Source organism: Thamnophis elegans, chromosome 16 (assembly GCF_009769535.1).
Source record: "Thamnophis elegans isolate rThaEle1 chromosome 16, rThaEle1.pri, whole genome shotgun sequence".
In the NCBI taxonomy this organism is placed as follows: Eukaryota; Metazoa; Chordata; class Lepidosauria; order Squamata; family Colubridae; genus Thamnophis; species Thamnophis elegans.
Window position 1 is genome coordinate 2,154,328 of NC_045556.1, and position 12,846 is coordinate 2,167,173.

The following is a 12,846-nucleotide window of genomic DNA, read 5'->3' on the forward strand; positions in this document are numbered from 1 at the left end:
CCGTATTTCCAGAGCAAATACAGTATGTTCACCATATATCATGTTGTTATTATTATTTTTTGCCTCTACGTGTAGTCCTCAACTTAAGACTGGTCGCTGAACAGTTACCACGAGACTCCCCAGAACTACTTGGAATCCTAGTGGACACCGATTTTAAAAAAAGATGTAGAAAAGATGTGATGACTCTAGGAAGAGTGCAGAGAAGAGCAAGAAAGAGGATTAGGGGGCTGGAGGCTAAAACATATGAAGAATGGTTGCAGGAACTGGGCATGGCTAGTTTAATGAAAAGAAGGACCTGGGGAGACAGGATAGCATCTTCCAATATCTCAGGGGTTGCCACAAAGAAGAGGGAGTCAAACTATTCTCCAAGGCACCTGAGGGTAGAACAAGAAGCAATGGGTGGAAACTAATCAAGGAGAGAAGCAACTTGGAACTGAGGAGGAATTTCCTGACAGGGAGAAAAATTAACCAGTGGAACAACTTTCCTTCAGAAGTCATGAATGCTCCAACACTGGAAGTCTTTAAGAAGATGTTGGAGAACCATTTGTCTGAAGTGGTGTAGGGTTTCCTGCCTAGGCAGGGGGTTGGACTAGAAGACCACCAAGGTCCCTTCCAATTCTCTATTCGAAGGAAGGAAGGAAGGGAAGGAAGGAAGGAAGGAGAGGGAGTCAAGCTATTCTCCAAAGCACTTGAGGGTAGAACAAGAAGCAATGGGTGGAAACTAATCAAGGAGAGAAGCAACTTAGAAGTGAGGAGGAATTTCCTGACAGTTAGAACAATTAATCGGTGGAACAGAAGTTGCCTCCAGAAGTTGTGAATGCCCTAACACTGGAAGTCTTTAAGAAGATGCTGGATAGCCATTTGGTGTAGGGTTTCTTATCTAAGCAAGGGGTTGGACTAGAAGACCTCCAAGGTCCCTTCCAACTCTGCTATTGTATTGTATTGTATTACTTATGACCTATTTTCAGAGTTGTGCTTGCTGCACACATAAACACACACATCACAGTCCCAAGTTGGGGGCTTGGCTCACCTTTATATTCACGTGACCACAATTTGTGATGCCTTTTGCCAGTTTCCACTGTTCTGCTTTCCAGCAAAAGCTCCCACTTGGGGAGGGGTGGGGATGGGTTCGCTTAATGCCCATGGCCGTTGCATAACAATCACTGCATTTGCTGAATGACCATCATAAAAGAACAAAACAAAAATCATAATTTCAAACCGGTTGCTCGGCTTACGAGTCTCAGCGACCAGAATTCCGGGCTGAATGACAGTCGTAATCCGAGGAGTACCGTATTTTCTGACTCGCGTCATTGTTCCGAGCTGCTCGGTCCTTAAAAATTCCTTGGAGTGATTCCCACAACCAGCACGGAAATAATCTTGGGGGTTTTTTTTTCTTCCCATTCGTGGCTGAAGTCGACATCTGGCCGTGTCAAAGGGACGATCGGTCGGACGGTTCCTTTTGGGAGCCGTTGGGAAGTTTAAAGAGAGGCTGCCAAATGTTAAGAATTTGCTGCTGCTTTCCCCCCCCCCTTCCCCCTGATAGTTTTTACTGCTGCTTTTAAGAACGGCGTTCAGCTTTTTTTTTAGAACCATGAACTAAGCGATGGGAGAGAAAATTAACCTTTACAGCTGAGTCAGAGACCTTTCCGTTTTTCAACTGGAAGGAGAGTTTGGAAGTTTTGGAAGTTTGGAGAGCGGAAAAAACTGCTTGCTCCCTCGTTTCTGAACTATCTCCTCCTCGAGCTCTGCTTGCTGTCAGATTCTCCAGGGCTGAGTTGACCTGAAGCGTGGGCCTCCTTCGTTCCTCTCTTCCCGGCCTCTTCCCACCTCTCTTTCCAGCCCAAATGGACCTCCGATGGGAACCTGCCTCTTTTACCTTTCTCTTCCCGGGATGGAATGTGGCATAAATCAACGCCAGGCCGAGCTGAGAACATCTGGCTCACCTTGGCCACAAAGCAAGGTCTCTCCTGCCAGAGACCGAATCCCTGCCTGTCCATTCCAGGCGTTTGCTTGCTCAGAGAAGGTGAGCAAAGTTTTAAGACGCAACGTGGAGAAAGGGTGGCGCGTTCCCACCAGAAATCACCCAGGTGTTACGATCATCCTCAGGCGACTCCTTCAGGGGCTCCCTGACCGCTGATGGGAGTTGAGACATGGAGCGGGTCAGGCAGACGCTCAAGAAGACTTCAAGATGGCCACAGAACTGTGATGGCGAACACACATGCCAGAGGTGGCACGCCGAGCCCTCTGGGTGGGCACATGCGCCATCGCCAGCTGGTCTTCATGGGTGCTAAAACAATCTAAAATAGGCCTCCCTCCATCTCCTCTCTCCTCCTTTCCCCAATTCCCTCTTCCCCTTTTCTCCTCCTCCATTCCCTTCTCCTCTTATTTCATTTCTCCTTCCCTCCATCTTCTCTCTCCTCCTTTCCCCAATTCCCTCTTCCCTTCCCCTTTTCTCCTCCTCCTCCTCCTTTCCCCTCTCCTCTTATTTCATTTCTCCCTCCCTCTCCTCCTATCCCCAATTCCCTCTTCCCCTTTTCTCCTCCTCCTCCTTTCCCCTCTCCTCTTCTTTCATTTCTCCCTCCCTCCATCTCCTCTCTCCTCCTTTCCCCAATTCCCTCTTCCCTTCCCCTTTTCTCCTCCTCCTCCTCTCCCCAATTCATCGCTCTTTCCATGTGGTTTGGCCTGAAGCTGTGTCCAAAATACTTTAGCACTCATTAACAAAGAGGCTTAAGAATTTGTCTATATTTCCATCCAAAGAGAGGGCTGCCCTTAAAATGGTATGGGGGGGAAATCCCATCTTCATTCCTTCTATTCTCCCCCCCCCCTCCTTGTGTGTGTGTCTGTGCGGAAGGGGTAGCTGATCCCTAAGCAAGGATTCTCCCCCCCCCCCACCGAAAGCTTATTTGTCTGGCCCAGCCTCAATTCTCTTTTCCTCTTCTCCAAAACGCAGGACGTCCCGAAACTTCCATTTTTTTGGCTCGGGGCTCTTTGGATACGATGGAAAAAGCCACGAGGAACACGGATGAGAACATGGAACATGAATGAGGAACAGGGATGGTGGCAAGATGCTGGATTCCAGCACAGCTGCCCAAGTATGGAACTTGTCAAACTTGCACGGAGTCACACACGTTGTGTCGAGCTGGTTAATTTCTATTGATTCCCTGCCGTGTCTGACTTCAGCTCTGGCACCCCAGCTGCCAAATGTTGTAAATTGCATCACTTATTCAACTTAAAAGTGTTTGAAGCATCACAGTTTCCCAAGTGAAGACTTTCCATCTTCCTGTCCTTCTTTCCTCCTCCTTTCCTCCCCTCTTCAATTTAAAAAAAAACCACCTTGATTTTGGTCTTCAAATTCAATTGCAGGAGGTCATCTAGGTCAGGGGTCACCAATCTTTCGGATCTCCAGGACCACTAAATTCCCAAGTTTAAATCCCATGGGCCATTAATATGATCTGCCTAATGACTGGCTGGGTGGGTGTGGCTAGGTGGTCATGTGACTGGGTGGGCATGGCCAACTTGGTGTCACTCACGTTGAGGGGGGCCTCGCCAGCCTCTACTCGCCCCTCCCAGCCACTCCTCCCCTCTCCTCCCGGGGTCCTTAGGGCCCCAACGGGAAGCAGTTGCTGGAGCTAAGTAACCACCAGGAGAAAGAGTTGGCAAAACAGCTCAGTTCAAATTGGATTTGACCGAGAAGGATGCTCAGCAGAAGCACCTCACTGAGGACTAGGAGCATGGTTTTTCCAAGCAGAGGGAAGACCTGCAAGAGTGCAAGGCCAGGTGCCAGCGCCTGGAGGCTCAGCGGGCTGAGATGGTCAGCTAGTTCCAGGCCATGTTGCAGTCCCACTGGAACGAGGCCCTCCGGCTCTTTGCCACCAGTGGCTCTTCCCTCCAGCCGTCACCCAAAGCCAGGTGGCTGAAGCAGACCCCAAGTCTGAATTTCTGCCCCTCTCCGACCCGCACAAAAAGACCCCGAAGGGGGAGACTCTCTGCAGCAACACAAGCGTTCATTGCACGGATCCAACCCAGGGGCCGTAGTTTGAGGACTCCTGATTTAGTGCAATGTAAAAAACGCAAATAATTTTCCTGCAGATCACCAAAATTTTCTCGCAATTGGTGACCGCTGATCTATAGGGATTTACGAAGGGTTCAGTTCCTCTCAATTCCATGAAGTGCAGTTTCTCCACCATAACAACTTGAAGATAGGTGGAGTTCAACTCCCAGAATTCCCCAGCTGGCTGGCACACTGGGGAATTCTGGGAGTTGAAGTCCACCTGTCTTAAAATCGCCAGGGTTGGAATGCAGTGCTAAAAGGAAGGCAGGATTGCAATTGCTTTGCAATTTGGGGAACTTGGCCTCCCTCCCTGGCAAAAATTAATTAATGAATCCATGGATTAAAAGCGGGAAGAGCTTTGCTATTAGTGGAAGAAATAAGAAAACCGTTTCCTCAACAAGTTTTCTCTCTTGGGACAAAAAGTTGTTGGAATCACCTTGCTTATTTAGAAAATCTGTCATTTTCTAAATAAGAAAGGGAGCTGCGTTCTTAAAGAGATTTCCACCCATTAAAGATGATGTTTCGGTTTTATGATTCTAACTTATTTAATTTCTGTTTATTCGATATTTAATGTTGGCCCCTCTGTTTTTGTGATGTTTGCAAGCCGCCCAGAGTCTCTTGACAGGTAGATGGGTAGCTATATAAATTGAATAAATATCTAAATGTTAAAAAAATATATTCAGTTTTTCCTCTAAAAATGTTCACGGCAGCCTTTTAATGGCCTGCTATTCCGAGTCTGTTCCTTCCTTCAGCCCTCCGGATAGAAGAAAAGCAAGCATAAACATTATCTTTAAATAAATATTATTACGTTATTTAGAAATGCATCTCGCTCCTGTTCCGACTGTGCTCAAAAAGAAGCATTCTTGTCTCCTTTGCTGCAGTAATCGACTGGTGATTTCCTAATTTTCTTTTGGCGGGGAAATATATATATATATATTTTGGTATCTTGATATTAAAGTACATTCCAGTTAAGCTTGTCTCGGCATTCGTTACTGGATGGAGGAGGGGGTCAGAACAGGTCAGAGTGTAATATTGCAGCCTAGCCTTGCCCACTGCCAGGAATTTGATCCTGACCGGCTCAAGGGTGACTCGGCCTCCCATCCTTCCAAGGTGGGTAAAACGAGGACCCAGATTGTTGGGGGGGCAAGAGGCTGACTCTGTAAACCGCTTAGAGGGGGGCTGTAAAAGCACTGTGTGATGTAAGTCTAAGCTATCAACAAAGCTTCAAAGTTTTGACAACCTTCCCTAAACAATTCCCAGTCATTCATCCTGGCGTATCCACACAACAAGGAATGTGTGAACTATCAAGCTGTGACTTTCTCCGTGTTCCCAAACCATCTTGGTAACTACGTTCAGTGGCTTGACCTTCTCAAAAGAATGGCGAAGAGACCATCCAGTGTTTTTCATCCCTGGTCAGTGGCCACCTTCCTCCAGCATTTATCTCCCTCGCCAGCCGCAAAGGTCATCTCTTAAGAATATCACCAGGGGGATGGAAAGAGGGAAGTTAAAATATGCCACGATTGGCAGCGGTTCAGTCAAGAATTCCGTCCTTGTTTTGGTTGGACTTCCTCTGCCAACTTTAGCAAAGTGCTCTCCTGGGTACACCAGTCATAGAGCATTTATCAAGCCCAGAACAATGGAGGCCTAATTTATTTGGTGGGTTTGCTTTAGCATTCAGTCAAGCTTTCCTTTAATTAAAAACATTTTTTTTTTGGCAAGGTGCTTTTCCCCCCAAAAAATTAAGGCAATGGAACTGCTCCTTAATCAATCTTTGGAACGTGTTCAGGGCATGAGAAATAACTCTCCGGCTGAGGGGAGGAAGAGCTCAAGGTTGATGAGAAGATCTGAAGGTCCAGGATGGGGTGGAACTCTTCAAAGTTCTTCCTCCACCTGGCTTTGAAGGAGTGTTTCATTGTCTAAGAAACTCAACACTCCTCAGAACTTGAAACTGGCAAACTCGTAAACTCCTAGACTAGGGGCCCACAAATTTGGCAACTTTAAGACTTGTGGACTTCAACTCCCAGAATTATCCAGCCAGCATAATTGATTCTCTTGTCATCCCTTCCTCTGCAATCTCTCCACTTAGATCAGAGGTCTTCAAACTTGGCCACTTTAAGACTTGTGGACTTCAACTCCCAGAATTCCCCAGTCAGCATAACCAACTCTCTTGTCATCCCTTCCTCTGCAATCTCTCCATTTAGATCAGAGGTTTTCAAACTTGGCCACTTTAAGACTTGTGGACTTCAACTCCCAGAATTCTCCAGCCCCAGCATAACTGACTCTCTTGTCATCCCTTCCTCTGCAATCTCTCCACTTAGATCAGAGGTCTCCAAACTGGGTAACTTTAAGACTTGTGGACTTCAGCTCCCAGAGTTTCCCACCCAGCAGGACTCTAATTTGGCCACTTTAAGTCTTGTGGATTTCAACTCCCAGAATTCTCCAGCCAGCTGGACTAGCTGGACTCAGAAGTGCCAAGAGAAGGAAGGAAGGAAGGATTCACACCTTCCTAAGAGGTGTGAATCTGGAACACCGCCTGAAGAAATATCTGTTGCCCTTGGAGAATCTTCTTATTACGGAAAAAGGTAAAAGTAAAGGTTGCCCTCGGTCATATGTGTAAGTCGTTCCCGACTCTAGGGGGCGGTGTTCATCTCCATTTCAAAGCCGAAGAGCCAGCGCTGTCCGAAGACGTCTCCGTGGTCATGTGGCCGGCATGACTCAACGCTGAAGAGGCATGGAACCCTGTTCCCTTCCCACCAAAGGTGGTCCCTGTTTTTCTACTTGCATTTTTTAAATGCTTTCGAACTGCTAGGTTGGCAGAAGCTGGGACAAGTCACAGGAGCTCACTCCATTACGCGGTGTTAGGGGTTCGAACCACCGGCCTTTCTGATCGACAATCTCAGTCTCTTAGCCACTGAACCACCGCGTCCCCCTTCTTATTACGTACTGTGATTCTAAGATAACGCTTTGTACAAAGAAAGGAAACCGAGACATTAAATGAGCAATATGAGAATCGATGTTTTTGCACTATCTAGAATGAACTTAGGAGTTTTTTTTTAATCACAGCTTGTCACAGAAGAGATCTTTATTTATTTGAAATATGTAAATACCAGTGGCCTGTAGCCTGTCTCCAGACAGCATGCGGCATGCTCAAATACAATGAAATGCGATTTAGCAACTTGAAAAACCATTTTCATAGCAGCGGCCATAATTACTTTGACTGAACCCCCCATGGGCTCTGAGACGCCAAGTTAGGGGGGAAAAAAATACCCCACAAATCTTCCTAGTTGTCACTGCGTTTGCTGTCTTAATGTTGAGAGGCAGGGAAATTGCATTGAAAGGCAAGTTCTCCTCTGTGTAATCTTTGTAGAGGCACCAGCAGGGCTGTGGTCAAATCAAGAGACAACTCTTGATAGGACTTTGGCCAAGAATGCAAAGAAGAGTGTAGAGAAGAGCCACCAAGGGGACTGGAGGCTAAAACACACAATGAATGGTTGCAGGAACTGGGCATGGTTAGACTAGTGAAGAGAAGGACCAGGGGAGACAGGAGAGCAGCCTTACAATATTTGAGGGGCTGCCACAGAGAGGAGGGGGTCAAGATACTCTCCAAAGCACCTGAAGGCCAGACGAGGAATAATGGATTGAAACTGATCAAGGAGAAAATCAACCTAGAAATAAGGAGGAATTTTCTGACAGTGAGAACAATCTACCAATAGCAGTAGACTTATATACCGCTTCATAGGGCTTTCAGCCCTCTCTAAGCGGTTTACAGAGAGTCAGCATATTGCCCCCAACAATCTGGGTCCTCATTTTACCCACCTCGGAAGGATGGAAGGCTGAGTCAACCCTGAGCCGGTGAGATTTGAACCGCTGAACTGCTGATCTAGCAGTAGCCTGCAGTGCTGCATTTAACCACTGCGCCACCTTGGCTCCAATGGAACAGAAGTTGCCTTCAGAAGTTGTGGGCCAAGAGGCACCTTTGCCCTGCTGCAGTGGTGGGTTTCAAAAATATTTTGGAACCTACTCTGTGGGTGTGGCCTCCTTTGTGGGAGTGGCTTGCCGGCCATGTGACCTGGTGGGAGCGGCTTGCCAGCCATGTGCTTTCTTTCTTTCTTTCTTTCTTTCTTTCTTTCTTTCTTTCTTTCTTTCTTTCTTTTTGTTTCTTTTTTTCTTTCCTTCCTTCCTTCCTTCTCTCTCTCTCTTTCCTTCCTTTTGTCTCTCTGTTCCTTTTTTTCTTTTTTTCTTTCATCTCTCACTCTTTTTCTTTCTTTTTTCTTTATTTATTTCTTCCTTTCTTTCTCTTTCTCTCTCTCTGTGTCAGTCTGTCTGTCTCTGTGTGTGGGGGGGGGGCAGTGGTGGGTTTCAAAAATTATTGGAACCTCTTCTGTAGGTGTGGCCTGCTTTCCGGGTCCACTGGTGGAACCTCTTCTAACCGGTTCGGTAGATTTGACGAACCGGTTCTACCAAACCGGTGCGAACCGGTAGGAACCCACCTCTGACCTGCTGGGAACTGCCAATTCAGCCCTACCACCGACCCTTCCTGGTCCTGTTTGTTTGAATGTCACCAGGGAGCTTCTGTCCATCCTGTTCCTTTCCCACAGAGGTGTGGACGTGTGTTCTCAGCCGGCCTTGCTCACACCACCTCTGTCCTCTTAACGCCTGCTTGATTCTTCTAACTGTGTTTTAATTAACCAGCCCGCAGGAACGGTAAGTTGCAGCAGTTGGAAACTTGGACCAGAGGTTTTCCCTACTCCGAACAATTGCCTTCGATGGCTGGAGGCCGGCAAACCTCTTTGATCAGAGCTGTCAGTCAATTCCTCCTTGTGTTGAGCAGCTGCAGCCCAAACTTCGCTCCTTCCACGTTCAAGAAATCATGTTGAACTAATAAGCTGTAAGTAAGTAAGTAAGTAAGTAAGTAAATCTTTATTACGGCCAAAGACCAGCAATACACATTAGTTTTTACACTATGTTAAAAAGTACTGACATTAAGATATAATTAAAAAGTATTGACGCTAAAAGTGGAAAATAACATACATGTTCTCAGATTGTCACTCCCTGGTTTACCTGGGCGCAACGCTTTTAAGTATAGGAGTAAATACAATGGTCCAAAGATTGTTAGAGGAATGTCCAGATAATTGGTACCAGATGACAACTATACTTCTGTAGCCAATTTTTTCCTTATGGACATTGCAGCCGCACAGAACTTTGCCACTGCAGACGTGGTAACCAGGTTAGTGTCCTGGAGGAGAAAGCCTAGATAAAAATGGTCTGCCCTCCCTGGCAATCTCTCTAACAAGGGCAGAATATTTGCAGACCTACAAGCTCTGTATAGCTCGCAGTGTAATAGAACATGTGGATTATCTTCCACGTCTCCTTTACCACATATACAAACGTGTTCTGCTGTAGGTGTTCTCTTATACCTGCCCCGGAGGAGTGCTGAAGGAAGAATGTTAAATCTGGCTCTGAAGAAAGCTATTCTTTGTTTTGGGGAGATCAGGTCATTTAGATATCTTGCTGATTCCACACACACCCTGTTTGATTCTGTCCCTACTGTGGAGAGGCAACCTATTTAGTTCTTCTTGGAACTCCATGTCCCTCATTCTATTGATTACTACATACTTTGCTTGCTCAAAGCCTAGGGACATTAAGAATAACGGTGAAAGCCCATAAGAGCCCAGCTTGTGATCAATTGCCTGTTTCCAGAGGGAAGGGAAATTGTCAGTCAACACTAGTGGGGACAGATCCTCTGGGAAGAAATGCATTTTAAGCCAATGAATGATCATCCTCTTCCAGGCTCTTACCTGTATTTGAGGCATGCCTGTCTCAATTCTTAACTGGGCATTTGGAGTTCCATTGGGTGCAGCTAAGGTGGCTCGCGGGGATTTGGTTTGTATGGTTTCTAGCAAGTCTCTCTTTGCAAGAACTAATGCTGAGTTTTTCACCAGCCGCGAAACCTTTCTCCCATTTTCTCCAGCCAAATGACCCATGGATTAAATTACCCTGCTTCAGACACATCACCATCTCCTTTTAAAGACCCCATAATCCCTTGGGTGGCGGAGTCTTGAGCAACTGAATGAAGCTGAGTATTTACTGGCCAGATGCTCTTCCTGTCACCAGCGCGGAGTTTTGTTCAGCAGATAGATTCTCATGGTGCCCAGAGAGAGAAATATCTGCCTCTACCTAGGATGGAACTCACAGGACTGTGAGGCGAGAGCCCCACCTCCAGGCCACCACACCACATCCTACTTCAGACACACGCTAAGGCCCAAGTCTTTGGAGAAGGTCCCAAGATGGGAAGGAGAAGATGAGAATGACCACCGACTGATGGATTCAGTTACAATAGCAATCACGGCCCTGTTGGAAGACCAGGTTAAGACCTGAATGTCCTACAGAAAATCTAGATGGTCACCAAGAATCAACAACAACTTGGAGTCACTCCATCGATCGATCCATCCATCCATCGATCGATCCATCCATCCACCCATCTATCCATCCACCCATCTAGCCATCCATCCATCCATCCATCCATCCATCCATCCATCTAGCCATCCATCCATCCATCCATCCATCCATCCATCCATCCATCCATCCATGTAGCCATCCATCCATCCATCCATCCATCCATCCATCCATCCATCCATCCATCCATCCAGCCATCCATCTAGCCATCCATCCATCCATCCATCCATCCATCCATCCATCCATCCATCCATCCATCTAGCCATCCATCCATCCATCCATCCATCCATCCATCCATCCATCCATCCATCCATCCATCCATCCATCCATCCGAATAATGGAGTTGGAAGGGACTTGGAGGTCATCTATTCCAACCCCTTGCTCAAGCAGGAGACCCTATACCATTTCACACAAGTGGCTGTCCAACTTCTTAAAAACCTCCAGTGATGGGGCACCCACAACTTCGAAAGACAAGCCCTTCCACACACTAATTGTTAATTCCACTGATTTATCGCCTCTCTTGCACTGTCTCTCACACATGTCTGGCAAATGTTCCCAGGGAACTTTAGCAACGTTTAGTAAAAAGAATGTTTCCCCCCCACGTTAAGCAACGTATATTTTTTGGGGGGGGACCTGATGCGATTCCTTACTTCCCAGAGTAAAGTACGGTGTAAATGTAACTTCTACATGCACTTGGAAACCCCAAAAAACCCCGTGTGACTCATTTTATTGCAATATTCACTTTATTGCGGTGGTCTGGAACTGGTTCCACAATATTTCCGAGGTATTCCTGTAACCTTTCCAGATACCTCGGGTGGAGAAATGCCTGTGGCAGATATTATTTTCCTTCTCTACAGCAAAAGAGAGAGGGAGGGAGGGAGGGAGAGAGAGAGAGAGAGAGAAAGAGAGAGAAAGAGAGAGATTTTTTTCTCCCTGCTCTGGTGCTGATCCAGAGCTCTTTCCCAAATGACACCATCCATCTAGTAAAGAACCTGGAGATCATTTCAGAATTAACTCAGCGCGCCACCAGGATCAACAGGAGCTACTAAGGATAAGTCCACTGGTCTCACTTGGAGAAGGTTTTGGTCTAACGTGGGAGCCTTGAGAAGACATCCGCAGAGGAGAAAGAGATGGAAACGGGGTTAAGCAGAGAAACACCCAATTATGCTTCTTACAAATTGGACTACTGAAAAATAATATCTTGTGGGTCTCACACCAAGGACGGGGAGATGCTCAACATGTGCAGAGGTAGAATTCCTCCCTTCGCTCCCTCCCTCTCTTCTTTCCCTCCTTCCCTCCTTTCTCTCCCTCCTTCCTACTTCCTTCCCTTCCTCCCTCCTGTTTTTCCCTCCTTCCCTCCATCCTTCTTTCCCTCCTTCCTTGCTTCCTTCCTTCCCTCCTTTCCCTCCTTCCTTCCTTCTTTCTCTCCCTCCCTTCTTTCTCTCCTTCTCTCCCTCCCTCTCTTCTTTCCCTCTTTCCCTCCTTTCTCTCCCTCTTTCCATCCCTCCCTCCTTTCTTCTTTCCCTCACTCCTTCCTACTTCCTTCCTCCCTCCCTTCCCTCCTTCCTGTTTTTCCCTCCATCCTCTTTTCTTCTTTTCCTCCTTCCTTGCTTCCTTCCTTCCCTCCCTTCTTTCCCTCTTTCCTTCCTTCTTTCTCTCCCTCCCTCCTTCTTTCCCTCCCTCCTTCCTCCTTCCTTCCCTCCCTCCTTCCTTCCTTCCTCTCCTCCCTCCATCTTTCCTCCCTCCCTCCCTTCCTGTCTGCCTTCCTTCTTTTCTCCCCTCCCTCTTCCCTCCTTCCCCTCCTTCACATACCTAATCCTCCTTCCTTCTTCTATTTTCCCCACAACAACCGTGCGAGGCAGGCTGGGCTGAGAGAGATGGACTGTCCAAGCAGGTCTCCCAGCTGGCTTTCGTGCCTAAGGCTAAGACTAGAACTCACCGCCTCCCAGTTTGTCGTTTGGAGCCTTCATCACACGCAAACGAATTTGAATGAATGACACTAAAACAAACACCCCCCAGTTCGACACAAGCACATTCGCACTAAGAATCCCTAAGCCCAGGAAGCAACTTTTAGAGCAGGAAATGGTATCTAGCTAGAGAAGGGATTTGGACTAGAAGACCTCCGAGGTCCCTTCCAACACGGGAAGGGGCCTTGGAGGTCTTCTAGTCCAGCCCCCTTCTCTGTTATCCTATATTCTGGGCATGGTAAGGCCAAGCACCTCTCTTCCCACACCTGCCTGCCCCTCTTTGGGGTTTCCTGGAGGATTTCTGGAAGGTTCTTGCCCGCAAGGGCCGCCAGGTGGCAGTGGGAGCCTCATGGAAGCCCTTAAATTCCCCCC